The 12446-nt window shown below is 33.2% G+C and overlaps 1 protein-coding gene across 1 annotated transcript in view; it reads right to left on the bottom strand.

Annotated features, from left to right (window-relative positions):
• Positions 1-4428, bottom strand: part of inaE (inactivation no afterpotential E) — a 58712-nt gene extending 54284 nt beyond the window's left edge. Inside the window, exon 1 of the mRNA XM_075299505.1 lies at positions 2667-4428. The gene's annotated coding sequence lies outside the window, so the exon portion shown is untranslated. The remainder of the gene's footprint in view (positions 1-2666) is intronic.
• Between the last annotated feature and the right edge of the window lie 8018 nt (positions 4429-12446).

The following is a 12446-nucleotide window of genomic DNA, read 5'->3' as shown; positions in this document are numbered from 1 at the left end:
CTCCGTACACGAACGCCATCGGCCCGACACCATCGTCATCTCCGCATACGAACACCACCGGCCCGACACAATCGTCATCTTCATATACGAACACCGTCGGCACGACACCCTATACCAGGGATGGAAAATGCAGTACTATAGTACTTTTTTCAATACTTTTTCACCCCGGTCAGTACCGTAGTACCCCCGCGAATGATTTAGTACTTTTTATGTAGACATTTTTGAGTCGATATCAGATTTATGGTACAATAGCTTTGACAAAATATTTTAATATTGTTAGAAAGTCTTTATCAACCTAATTTGCTAATAGTCTTTTACAAATATGGCAAAACAGACAAGTTCACCCGGGAAGAAAATCTCGATTTTTTAAAAGGCATAGTCAAAAATACGATTTCATTGAATTTCAAGAATGTTTTAGTCGAAAAAAAGCATGCGAATCTATATTATCGATTTTTTATTTCGATAGAAAATTTTGTCAATATTTTATTTCTATATAAAATTTTTGCAAACTTTTATTTCTAAAGGAAATTTTTGCAAAATTTTATTTCAATTGGAAATTTTGTAAATATTTTATTTCTATAGGAAATTTTTGGAAAAAAAATTGCAAAATTTTATTTCTATAATTTTTTTTTGCAAAATTTTATTTCTATAGAATATTTTGTCAAAATCTTATTTATAAAGAAAATTTTGTAAAAATTTTATTTTTATAGAATTTTTTTTTTCAAAATTTTATTTCTATAGAAAATTTTGTCCACATTTTATTTCTATAGTTAAAATTTTATTTTCTTTCAAATTTAGTCTAAAGGAGCTCTTGACAATAATCTTCCAGTATTGAAATTTAGTAAAAAGTACCTTTTCGCCCAAAAAATACCTTTTTTGTTCTTTCTTAAAAATTGTATTTTCCATCCCTGCCGTATACGAACACCTTCGTCATCCCCGTTTCCCGAACTCCAGTTGACCCGACACCTTCGCTATCCCCGTACACGAGCATTGCCGACCGACACCATCAGCAACATACCGTCTCGCTATCGTCACCAGTCAACGTCGTTCTCCCGACACCACTACCACCGCACCGCTCCATCAACACCGCTTCTTCGTCGACACCAACCGACGCTGTACTATTCACCTTCGTCAGCAGTTAGCATCACCCGTCCTATCACCGACACCGTTTCACCATCGTCATCAGTCAATCCATCGACAGCGCTCCATCATCATCACCAGGAAACATCGCTCATTCATCGTCGTCACCGGCTAGCTTCGCACCGTTTCAACATCGTCACCAACCAGCATTGCACCAGTCCTCGTCATCGTCCAACACAGCGCAGCCCACAGTTCTTCATAGTCGAAGCCCCACTAGTCGTTGCCGCCCTTTCAGCCCACTCATTGCCCTTACCCAACATTGTATTGTAAATAAATAAGAATTGTTAATAAAACCCGCAAAGGCATAAAAGTAGTGTGTTATTATTTAAGGTTTGTGGATCCCTAAAAGGTAATCCAGGACGGCCTCAGCCGACGAAGAAAACCACTTTGCAGTATGTGTTTTGGGTTAGAATAGATCCCTATTGATTTTGGAAGAAATCGGTTCAGTTTTAGATATAGTTCCCATGTATATCTTTCGTCCTATTTGTGATCAGATTTACGTGAAATTTTGCACAGGGAGTAGAATTGCTATTGTAGCTATGCGTGTCGTATATTTTTTTTTTTCTGATTTTGGCAAAAATTGCCAAAATACCGTGTAAAATCCCCACTACTACTAAGTCGGAAACTTATTAAAATTACTCCAATTTCTCTATACTTCTACTAATATCGACCGATATATCATAAATACACTTTTGCGAAGTTGCCTAAAAATTTCTTCAGATTTAAATGCTTTCCAATAAATTTAAATTCAAAATTATATGGATAATTATCCTTATTTGGTAAACCTTCTTAAATGAATTTGCATGAAAGTGCAAAGTCAAACGCCACAGGTTCTAATCTACGCGATTGACTTTCTATTTTTTGGTTCCAAAATTAAATATTTCACTTAAAACGCATAAATTGCGTGATTAAAAAAATTTCGTAAAAATGGAATAAAATCTTCTACATTGTTTTTTATTACAGAAAAAAGTGATGAGAGGTAAAAAAACCACGAGGAAGTTAGATATATACGAAAAATCATTGCGAAAATATTACATTTTATTTTGATTAAAAATACATTTTGTAGCTAAAAACTAATATACTTCGTATTACGAAAACGCGGGAAAACTGCGACAATGAAGAAGAACAGCTGGCAACCCTTAAAATTTTAGCATTAGCAAAGTGGGGGTATGTTTGGATTTTTTGGAGATTTTGTGTATATGTATGTGTGGTTCAGTTATTATGTATGGGAAGGGGCATTTATCTCTAAATGCGTTGATATAAATAAGTTTAGATTTTGGACCAAGCTCTGTATTGGATCGGTAATATGAAGATACGAGAGTAAAATAAATCTTGTATACATATTTTGCAATGATAAATTGAATATGAAATTAAAATTCACTAAATGGTTTCGTAGAATCTTTTGCATGAAACCAGTCCAATCTTAATTAAAATTATATCCAATCTAATATTTGTTTACATATGTGTATATATGCAAATGCAGAACACTAGATTTCACAAAACTTAGTAAACTCAACCTCTCTTACCTTAAATTCTGCTGCACATTAGCTTAAACAGGTGGTATAATCGAAATTTCAAAAGTGGGGTTGTTTTTTTTTTTTTTGTTATTAGTGTTGTAAAACGATGATAGGCAGAGATAGATAGGTAATTAAAATTGGCGAGGCTTATTAGTTTATAGGTATTTCCGTGCCGGATCAACCGGCATGTCTTATTGATAAATCTCTATTGAACCACTATTCCAATAATAAGCAGAAGCGATGATTGAAGCTTCAGAGTAGTTTTGACGTTTGTTCAAAGATTTCCTCTCTCTCTCTGTGTGTGTACAGGTCGCAGCTGTCGTCAACGTTGTTGTCTTTGCATTCGTTGATAGCCGTGGTATACACAACATCTGCTACTGCATTATTATTCACATTGAAGGAAAACGCAAGGTTGACTTCTTCAATGATTTGACTTCTTTGTTTATATGTTGAGATTCTTGTTGTTGTATTCTACAGAGAGGACGAAGATATATGTTCTTAACTAGTTCTAGTTTAGCACAGTACTGTCATGTTTTGTTATTAAAAGCAGTGGTAGTATTTGCTATTTTTGTTAGATTGAGAGGAGATTGCCTAGAAGTGCCATTGTGTATAAACAAATTTAGGCGACCTAGCGACCCACCGACCGACAAAACAAAAACACTAGCCTACCAGCTGTGTGTTATAGAACACAAGAAAAAAAATATGGATCGATACTAGCTTTTTCGTATCACTACTTCGTGTGGCTTTGCATATACTACGGCGGATTTCATGACAATTGCAATCAACGACGCATATATCTGGAGAATGAATTCGATGTGGCGACAGACTTTTAAATTGATTGACTTTGCTTATTTTTTACCCAATGGCCCACAATTCTAATTCAATGCAAACTTCTTGGGGCTTCCTTCTTTTTTCATTGGAATTGACAAAGACGACGTGTTGTTTTCCCATTCTGTTTTAGTTTTATTTAGTGTCCGATACCGCTATGAATAAAATTCCATTTCTTGTTTTGCAAAGGGGGCAATACATATGGTATTTGCTATACCCATTGGTAGGTATGTTATTGCAGTGGAGCAGCAAGCAGCTGTGTACTTTTTGTTTTTCAGTCTAAACAAGTGTAATAAAATTAACTTTTTCTCGTACTCTACTTGATTTTTCTTAATTAAATTTACAACAAAGTTTTTTTTTTTTTTATTTCACAGTTGGTTTTTATTTGCGCATTTTCTTTATTTATTTATGATGGTACATTCTGGCTCACACATAGGAACACATAGATATACACTTTTTTCGCATGGTAGCATTCAAGAAATAACTTCATTCTCTTTTCGAAATATTAAATCACACACACTGGCATACCTACATACTCGTAAAGCATTCCGTATATCAAACAAAATTATTTAATAAAAGAAATACCGACAAAATGGACATGCTAAACTTTAAGGGCATTTCCCAATATGAGTTGGTTTAGGAGTGAAGGGGATGACTACGACGGGGGTTGCAAAAAAGGTTTTCTTCAACACCATCTCGCTATTGCAATTATTGAAATTTCACAATCTACCAACTTGTTTTCATTTTCGCTTTTCGAATTATATTGTTTAACTTCAACTATTTAACACCTTTCTGTGGTATGTGAGATTTCTTTTAATTTACTACATATGTATAAATCTTTTGTTTTTTTTTTACATAATTTTCTTTTGCTTTTTTCCTAAACAAATTTATTTAACACTCGCGATACCCACAGCGACGGCAACGACTACGACTTTCACTTAGACTACATATCTCGAATACTACTATGAATAAACCATCTGAGCATTGAGTTGGGCCCTCTGTTTCTTGACTGAGAGAAATATGTTAACGTCGACAGCGAGAACACCGCTGTGAGAGAGTGTATCTGGTTTATTATTGTGTGAGCAAAGAGAGCGGTAGGTAAAAAGTGTTGTCAAATGAGTTCTTCAATCACTATGGGATATGTATTACAAAATATAGAACATCAAACAATGTATAGTAAACACGGTTGCCCCTCGAGCCAAAAAAATCTATCAACATTTGGAGTAAATTCTACCATAAATGTCTACATAAAATTTTGTCAAAATTTTATTCCTATAGAAAATTTTGTCAACATTTTATTTATATAGAAAATTTTTCCAAAATGTTATTTCTTTAGAACATTTTGCCAAAATTGTATCTATATAGACAATTTTTCCAAAATTTTATTTCTGTAGAAAATTTTGCCAAAATTTTTGTCAAAATTTTATTTCTATAGACAATTTTGTCAGAATTTTATTTTTATTATAGAAAATTTTGTCAAAATTTTACAATCAAATTTACATTTCGTTAAAATTTTCTGAGCTAAATTTTTACTAAACTTTATAGCAGTTTGAAATTAATTGATTGTGGGCGGAAGGTTAAAATTTTTGGGGAAAATACGACAATTGTTAATACATTTTTCTGATTTAAATCGATATTTTTGATCAATTGGCGGCTAAATTTGAGTCGATGCGGCCCTGTTTACGACTATGCAAATTAAACGCAAATCGACATTTCAAATTGAGCAGAATAAAATAGAGTTGATATAGTTATTAAATTGATAAAATTTTTTTTTCAAATTCAAAATATCGCAAAATGAGTTAAATTTCGATAAATGATTTCAATGTGTATTTTGCTGCAATAATTTAATATACATTTACCATATATTTATGTCGATATGCCGCGAACATAAACAGTCCCAAACATTGAAACTAAAAACGCCAAATTAGCCACTCTATGTTACTCTTCACAGATACAAAAACAAAACAAATACTCACTGTCTAAAATCCGTCGCAGCAATTTGCGTCAAAGTTGCCAATCAATTGATATCAAAACTCACAAATTAAGACAAAATTTATTGTTAAGGTTTATAACGTGACAAATTCCATAAACAATCGCAATGCTATGAGATTTAAAGTTTAATATAGATTTTTAAATATTGATATATCTATTATCATATATACATAAAATATTTAGTAGTAACCTATGGTCAACACTGTCCCTTCCACTACCTAGGAAGTTGTTTTGAACGATCGCATCGATTTGCTATTTTTAAATTAATTGATTCAATTTCATTTACGAATTTTAATTTGTGGTTAACACGTTTATGAAGAAGTTTGACTTTAAATAACGAAAATAGACAAAGAAAGTAATAAATTAAGATTTGTATCCTAGTGTGAAGTACCACCTAGATTTAAAAGATAATTGATTCCTGTGGAATCAATACCAAAATATTTTATGTAAAATAATAAATGTAATACATTTATTATTTTGCCCCATTGGCTTTGTATTACGAAATAAATTGAAATTGAAAATCTTAGAAACTGAGTACCAGTCCATCCCTTCCCAACCAAACATGCCAAACCTTTATACAATAAATAAATAAAATAACGAATATAGTATAAACAGGAAATAGTTATTTAATCATGGACCCAAAAACTTTCACATATTTCTGGCCACCATATAACATATTCACGCCCTCTAGACCTCAAAAAAAGCTTCACGCAGTAGGTTAGGTTAGGCTCACTTAGACTATTCAGTCCATTGTGATACCACAGTGGTAAGTAATATACTTTACTGCCTGTTCATGAGTCCTATAATCGTTCCGAAACGAATCGTTCCTCTAGAATGAAACTACAATAACTTCAAATGTATTTGCTGTAAAACCTCAAACTTTGTCATGAACATATCCTTGCGATTCGACAGACTCTACTATTCGATATATCAACGAGTGATAGTCGACGTTTCGTTCATCTCGAGGCGAACGGAACAGGTAGTTATAGAGCTGTCATTCGGGATCGATTTTTATAAATCCCGGGATTTTTTCGGGATTATTTAAATATATCGCCAAAAAATTGTTGTACATTAAACCAATTTAGTTTAATTCAATAAAAAAAACAAAAGCAAAAAAAAGAACATGAGAGAAAATTAAAAAGCAATTTCAAATTACTATCATACTTAACGAACCCTTAGTCGAACTAAACAATATGAAAACAAGTAAGGAAAGTCTAAAGTAGGTCAGGGCCGACTATATTATACCCTTCACCACTAAGTATACCAACATTTTTCATACGATCTTAACACCTTCAAATTTTTAGGAGCTATATAAAAGTTTATATTCAAATATTTAAATATGAAACGATTTGGACAATTTTTTTAAACTTTCACAAAATGTCTACACTCACAATATTAGTAAAAAATATTGAAAATATTTAAATTGCTTAAAATTTCTCAAGTCAGCATTTATGATGTATAGGTCGATATATACGAATTAAAGTATAGGTTAATTTGAATCATTTTTGCGAGTTTTCGACTTAACAGCCATATTTAGGTTAGGTTAGGTTCGGTGGCAGCCCGATGTATCAGGCTCGCTTAGACTATTCAGTCCATTGTGATACCATATTAGTGAACTTCTCTCTTATTACTGATTGCTGCCCGATTCCATGTTAAGCTCAATGACAAGGGACCTCCTTTTTATAGCCGAGTCCGAACGGCGTTCCACATTGCAGTGAAACCACTTAGAGAAGCTTTGAAACCCTCAGAAATGTCACCAGCATTACTGAGGTGGGATAATCCACCGCTGAAAAATTTTTTGGTGTTCGGTCGAAGCAGGAATCGAACCCACGACCTTGTGTATGCAAGGCGGGCATGCTAACCATTGCACCACGATGGCTCCCTAACAGCCATATTTGATAAAACCGGAAGAACATAAGCTCAATGACAAGGGACCTCCTTTTTATAGCCGAGTCCGAACGGCGTTCCACATTGCAGTGAAACCACTTAGAGAAGCTTTGAAACCCTTAGAAATGTCACCAGCATTACTGAGGTGGGATAATCCACCGCAGAAAATTTTTTTGGTGTTCGGTCGAAGCAGGAATCGAACCCACGACCTTGTGTATGCAAGGCGGGTATGCAAGGCGGGCATGCACCACGGTGGCTCCCTAACAACCATATTTGATAAAACCGGAAGAACATATATATGGGGGCTTTATCTAATTCTGAACAGATTTTGATAAAATTTGGCACACATTGCTAAAATTTTAATTGACCTCTTAGTGCAAAACTTCAAAATTTTCGAAATGAAACTTTGGCCTTCGTGGTCATATGAATCTAAATCGGGGGAATATATATGAGAGTTATATCTAAATCTGAACCGATTGTGACCACATTTGGTATGTGTAGCAAGAATGTTAGTCCTACTCTGTGTGAAAAACCTCAAGTAAATCGGAGTGACCTCTGGGGCCATATAAGTGCGTATCGGATGAAAGATATATATGGCAACTATATCTAAATCTGAACCAATTTCAACTAAATTTCGCATGTATAGTAAAAATGTTATTTCCATTCCCTGTGCACAGTTATAAGTAATCGATTTTGATCAACGGTGGTCATATGACTGTAAATCGGGCGAAAGCTATATATAGGAGCTATATCTAAATCTGAACCGATTTCAACCAAATTCGGTGTACATATTTATAATTTTAATTCTACTCTTTGTGCAAAATTTCACATAAATCGGAACAAAATATTGGCCTCTGGGGCCATATGAGTGTAAAACGGGCGATAGCTATATCTGAATCTGAACCTATTTGACTGATATTCTGCAAATTTTACGAGACTCACAAAATATTCGATTATACAAAATTGGAAGAAGATCGGTTGATAAATACGTAATTTATGACCAGATCGCCTATAAATATATATGACAGCTATATCTAAATCTGAACCAATTTTTTCCAAAATCAATAGGGATCGTCTTTGAACCGAAAAAGGACCCTATGCCAAATTTAAGGACGGTCGGACTTAAACTGCGAGCTGGACTTTGCACACAAAAATACATCAACAGACAGACAGACGGACAGACAGACAGGCATACATACGGACATCGCTAAATCGACTCAGAATTAAATTCTAAGCCGATCGGCATACTAAAAGATGAATCTATGACTATTCCTTCTCGGCGTTACATACAAATGCGCAAACTTAATAGTGATGAAGGCTATAAAAAGAAATATGTTTCCGAATACTTGTGTTAGTCCTTTTGTACTTCCCCATTTTAAGTAACTTCTTAAAAATATCAAGGCATCCAAATTTTTATCAGATAAAGGCGATCTTGTCATATTGTCAACGGACCTTTTATCATTGCTTTTTATTTTATTTTGTACGAATTCCATTTCACATGAACTCATAGTTCAAAGGAGGACCTTATCGTTTACTTCGGTTTTTGATGAAATTCTGCTTTTTGTAGTATACCTGATGTATAATAAATTCATACACAATGTGTACCACGAATGTTTATTAACTCAATTTGTTGGGTATGAAATCTGAGGGTCGTTTCCAGTGGATAATGCTAAAAAGCCACAAATTTATTAATTGGAATTATTTTTTCGGGATTCCTAAAAATCCCGGGATTCAAAATAAAAAATTCCGTTTACTTTTGTTTTTGATGAAATTCTGCTTTTTGTCGTATACTGTATAATAAATTCTTACTGTGTACCATAAATGTTTATTTACTCAATTTGTTGGATATGAAATCTAAGGGCCGTTTGCACAGAATGAAGAATGTATTAATAAATAATGCTAAAAAACCACATATATAACAAATTGGAATTATTTTTTCGGGATCCCAAAAAACCGGGGATTCAAAATAAAACAAAAAAACCGGGTGACAGCCCTAGATGTATACCAATTGTTTTTTGTGCAAGAGTTGCCTTTATATATCGAGATTTGGCAGCCCTAATGCAATCTACAAACTGACAGCTCTATCGTAAAGCTTGACAAATTTTAGGTTATACGTGCTCAGAAACTTGTGATATACGACCGCTATTTGTGTTGTTTACAGCAATATAAAAAATTCATCTCACCCAAAAAAATGTGGGATTAAATCGTAAACACTCTCGTGCGATTATTTTTTTTTTAACCTTCCACATGAAATAACTCAACAACAGTCCATCGATAGGTTAGGTGGCAGCCCAATGTATCAGGGTCAGTTAGACTATTCAGTCCATTCTGATATCACAGTGGTGAACTTCTTTCTTATCACTAAGTGCTACCCAATTCCAAGTTAAACTCAATGACAAGGGACCTCCTTTTTATTATTATTGCAGTGAAACCACTTAGAGAAGCTTTGAAACACTCAGAAATGTCACCAGCATTACTAAGGTGGTATAATCCACCGATGAAAAAGTTTTTGGTGTTCGGTCGAAGCAGGAATCGAACCCACGACCTTGTGTATGCAAGTCGGACATTCTAACCATTGTACCATGGTTGCACCACAATCCATCGATGTATTTAATTCAATTTTTGGCGATGAACCTCCGTCAAGGACCTGTGTTTGTCGATGGTTAGGTTAGGTTAGGTGGCAGCCCGATGTATCAGGCTCACTTAGACTATTCAGTCCATTGTGATACCACATTGGTGAACTTCTCTCTTATCACTGAGTGCTGCCCGATTCCATGTTAAACTCAATGACAAGGGACCTCCTTTTTATAGCCGAGTCCGAACGGCGTTTCACATTACAGTGAAACCACTTAGAGAAGCTTTGAAACCCTCAGAAATGTTACCAGCACTACTGAGGTGGGATAATCCACCGCTGAAAAACTTTTTGGTGTTCGGTCGAAGCAGGAATCGAACCCACGACCTTGTGTATGCAAGGCGGGCATGCTAACCATTGCACCACAGTGGCTCCTTGTCGATGGTATGTTGAACTCAACATGTGTTGTAGTTCACTCCGAAACGAATGTTGTGACGGTCGCCTAAATCAGTTGTTGTTCAGAAAACCATTGATACTGTGAGCCAATTGAAGTTGAGATATCAGAGATTGTCATCTGAGATTGGATCCCACATAATTTGTCCATCGCTCAAAAGAAGACAGGTGTCGATTAGTCGAAAGAAATGCTCCAAAAATACGATCGCAATGTTTCGATAACACGTCTATGATATCGTGAGAAATGATAAATCGTGGATTTACGCTTTTGAGCCCGAAAGTAAACAACAGTCAATTGTTCGACACCTGAATAAGTGGTTGAACGCATGCAAAAGTGTATAGATCTTATTGGGGGAAAACTTTGAAAAACAAGAAGCAGATTTTCGATCTTTTTATTTGTTTTTGTTCTCTAAACCTCATCCATAAATGCCGTCTGAACGGCATTCTCGCCCATTTACTTATACCACTTTCGAAATGATGGAGTAAAACATAACACGGATGTGTGTGCTATTCGATTGAATAAATAATTGTATCGATACATTTTATAAATATTATATTTGGACTGAAGTTTTTATTTATTTTTATTTCTTGTTTTTTTTTTTATTGTATACATATACATATAAATAAATATGTTTTAAGGTTTTTGTTTTGTTTTTATTTCAATAGTAAAGATAAAGTGTAATAGTAGATACTTTATGCTATTCATTCATTATACATACATTCAATTCGATTTCCATAATTTCTTTTTATTGAAAATGAAATAATAAAAAATTATATAGTAATAATAATACAATTACAATAATAATAATAATAGTACACAATAATAATTAGAATTAGAATAGTGTCCAAAACATAATGTTTTCTTTAGTTGTTTCGTATTTCTGGCTTACAGCTCATTCTATGGTATCCTACCACTTAACTAAGTACACGTTTAATTAATACGATATCATCGGAGTATCTATATCTAGATAACCACCGATGTTAATGAAATCAAAGGGCTTTCATTTATTTATATTTATGTATGCACAGCTGATAGTAAATGCTTCCTTATATTAAAGAAGTTATTATTGAAACTGAGCCAATGTAAACAAATTCACAAAACATAATTTCGAATAAAGAAATGTTTCGTGGTTCTAACGAAAATGTTCATAGCTTTTATGAAAATGTTAACATTGGCTCAATTATAATGAAACTTTGTTCTTTGTATGTTATCTATAATATATTTAAATATATGTAGATATCCTCTATCAAATGTTCCCTATAAACGGTTCTAGGGGATATACTTTTTCAGCAGCTCCATATATAATTTTAGGTATATTATTCTTCTGCTTCTGTTTTGTACATATTAGTAATTAGTTTTGACCACTTATTGCGATTGTCATAATAAATGGAATACTTGTCGTTATTATGAGTTCGGAATGTGTGCCTTTGTTTCCTGTTGTTGTTGTTAGTATTTTTTTTTTTCAATAAATGCTTGTATATTTGTAAGTTTGTGTATATACATATTTCTTTAGCATAGCAAGGATATTTATTTCTGTTGTGTTTTTGAGCCTATTTTATTTTATTATGACATAAGATTAACGTTGAACATTTTTAAAGTTTTAGTTTTTTCAATCGTTGATTTTTAATAATTCGAATTTATTCAATTAAAATGTATTTGTATTTATGGATTGTATTATTATTATGGTGTACAAATGCCAATTACATAATTCCTACATACCAAAAAATATTTTTAATCACGAAATTAATTAGTACAATTAATTTTTAATTGAAATGTCTTCAATCACAGAAATGATAGTATCAATTAAATAATTAATTGATCCAATTAAAAAATTTATAGATACTATTAATTTTTGTGATTGATGTTTGTTTCAATTAAAAAAATTGTTGAATCAATTAAAATTTTAATTGAATATTTTTTAAAACTCAATTAAGACTTTAATTGGAAAAAAATTCTTGGATTTTTTTTCTGTGCACACACAAAAAATATCGCCAAAATATTTCCAATTCAAAAGTTGATTGAAGCTGAAAACTTTTTCAATTAAATAATTAATCGA

This window comes from Haematobia irritans, chromosome 3 (genome assembly GCF_050003625.1).
Source record: "Haematobia irritans isolate KBUSLIRL chromosome 3, ASM5000362v1, whole genome shotgun sequence".
In the NCBI taxonomy this organism is placed as follows: domain Eukaryota; kingdom Metazoa; phylum Arthropoda; class Insecta; order Diptera; family Muscidae; genus Haematobia; species Haematobia irritans.
The sequence above is the reverse complement of the archived record's forward strand: the minus strand, read 5'-3'. Positions and strand labels throughout refer to the sequence as shown.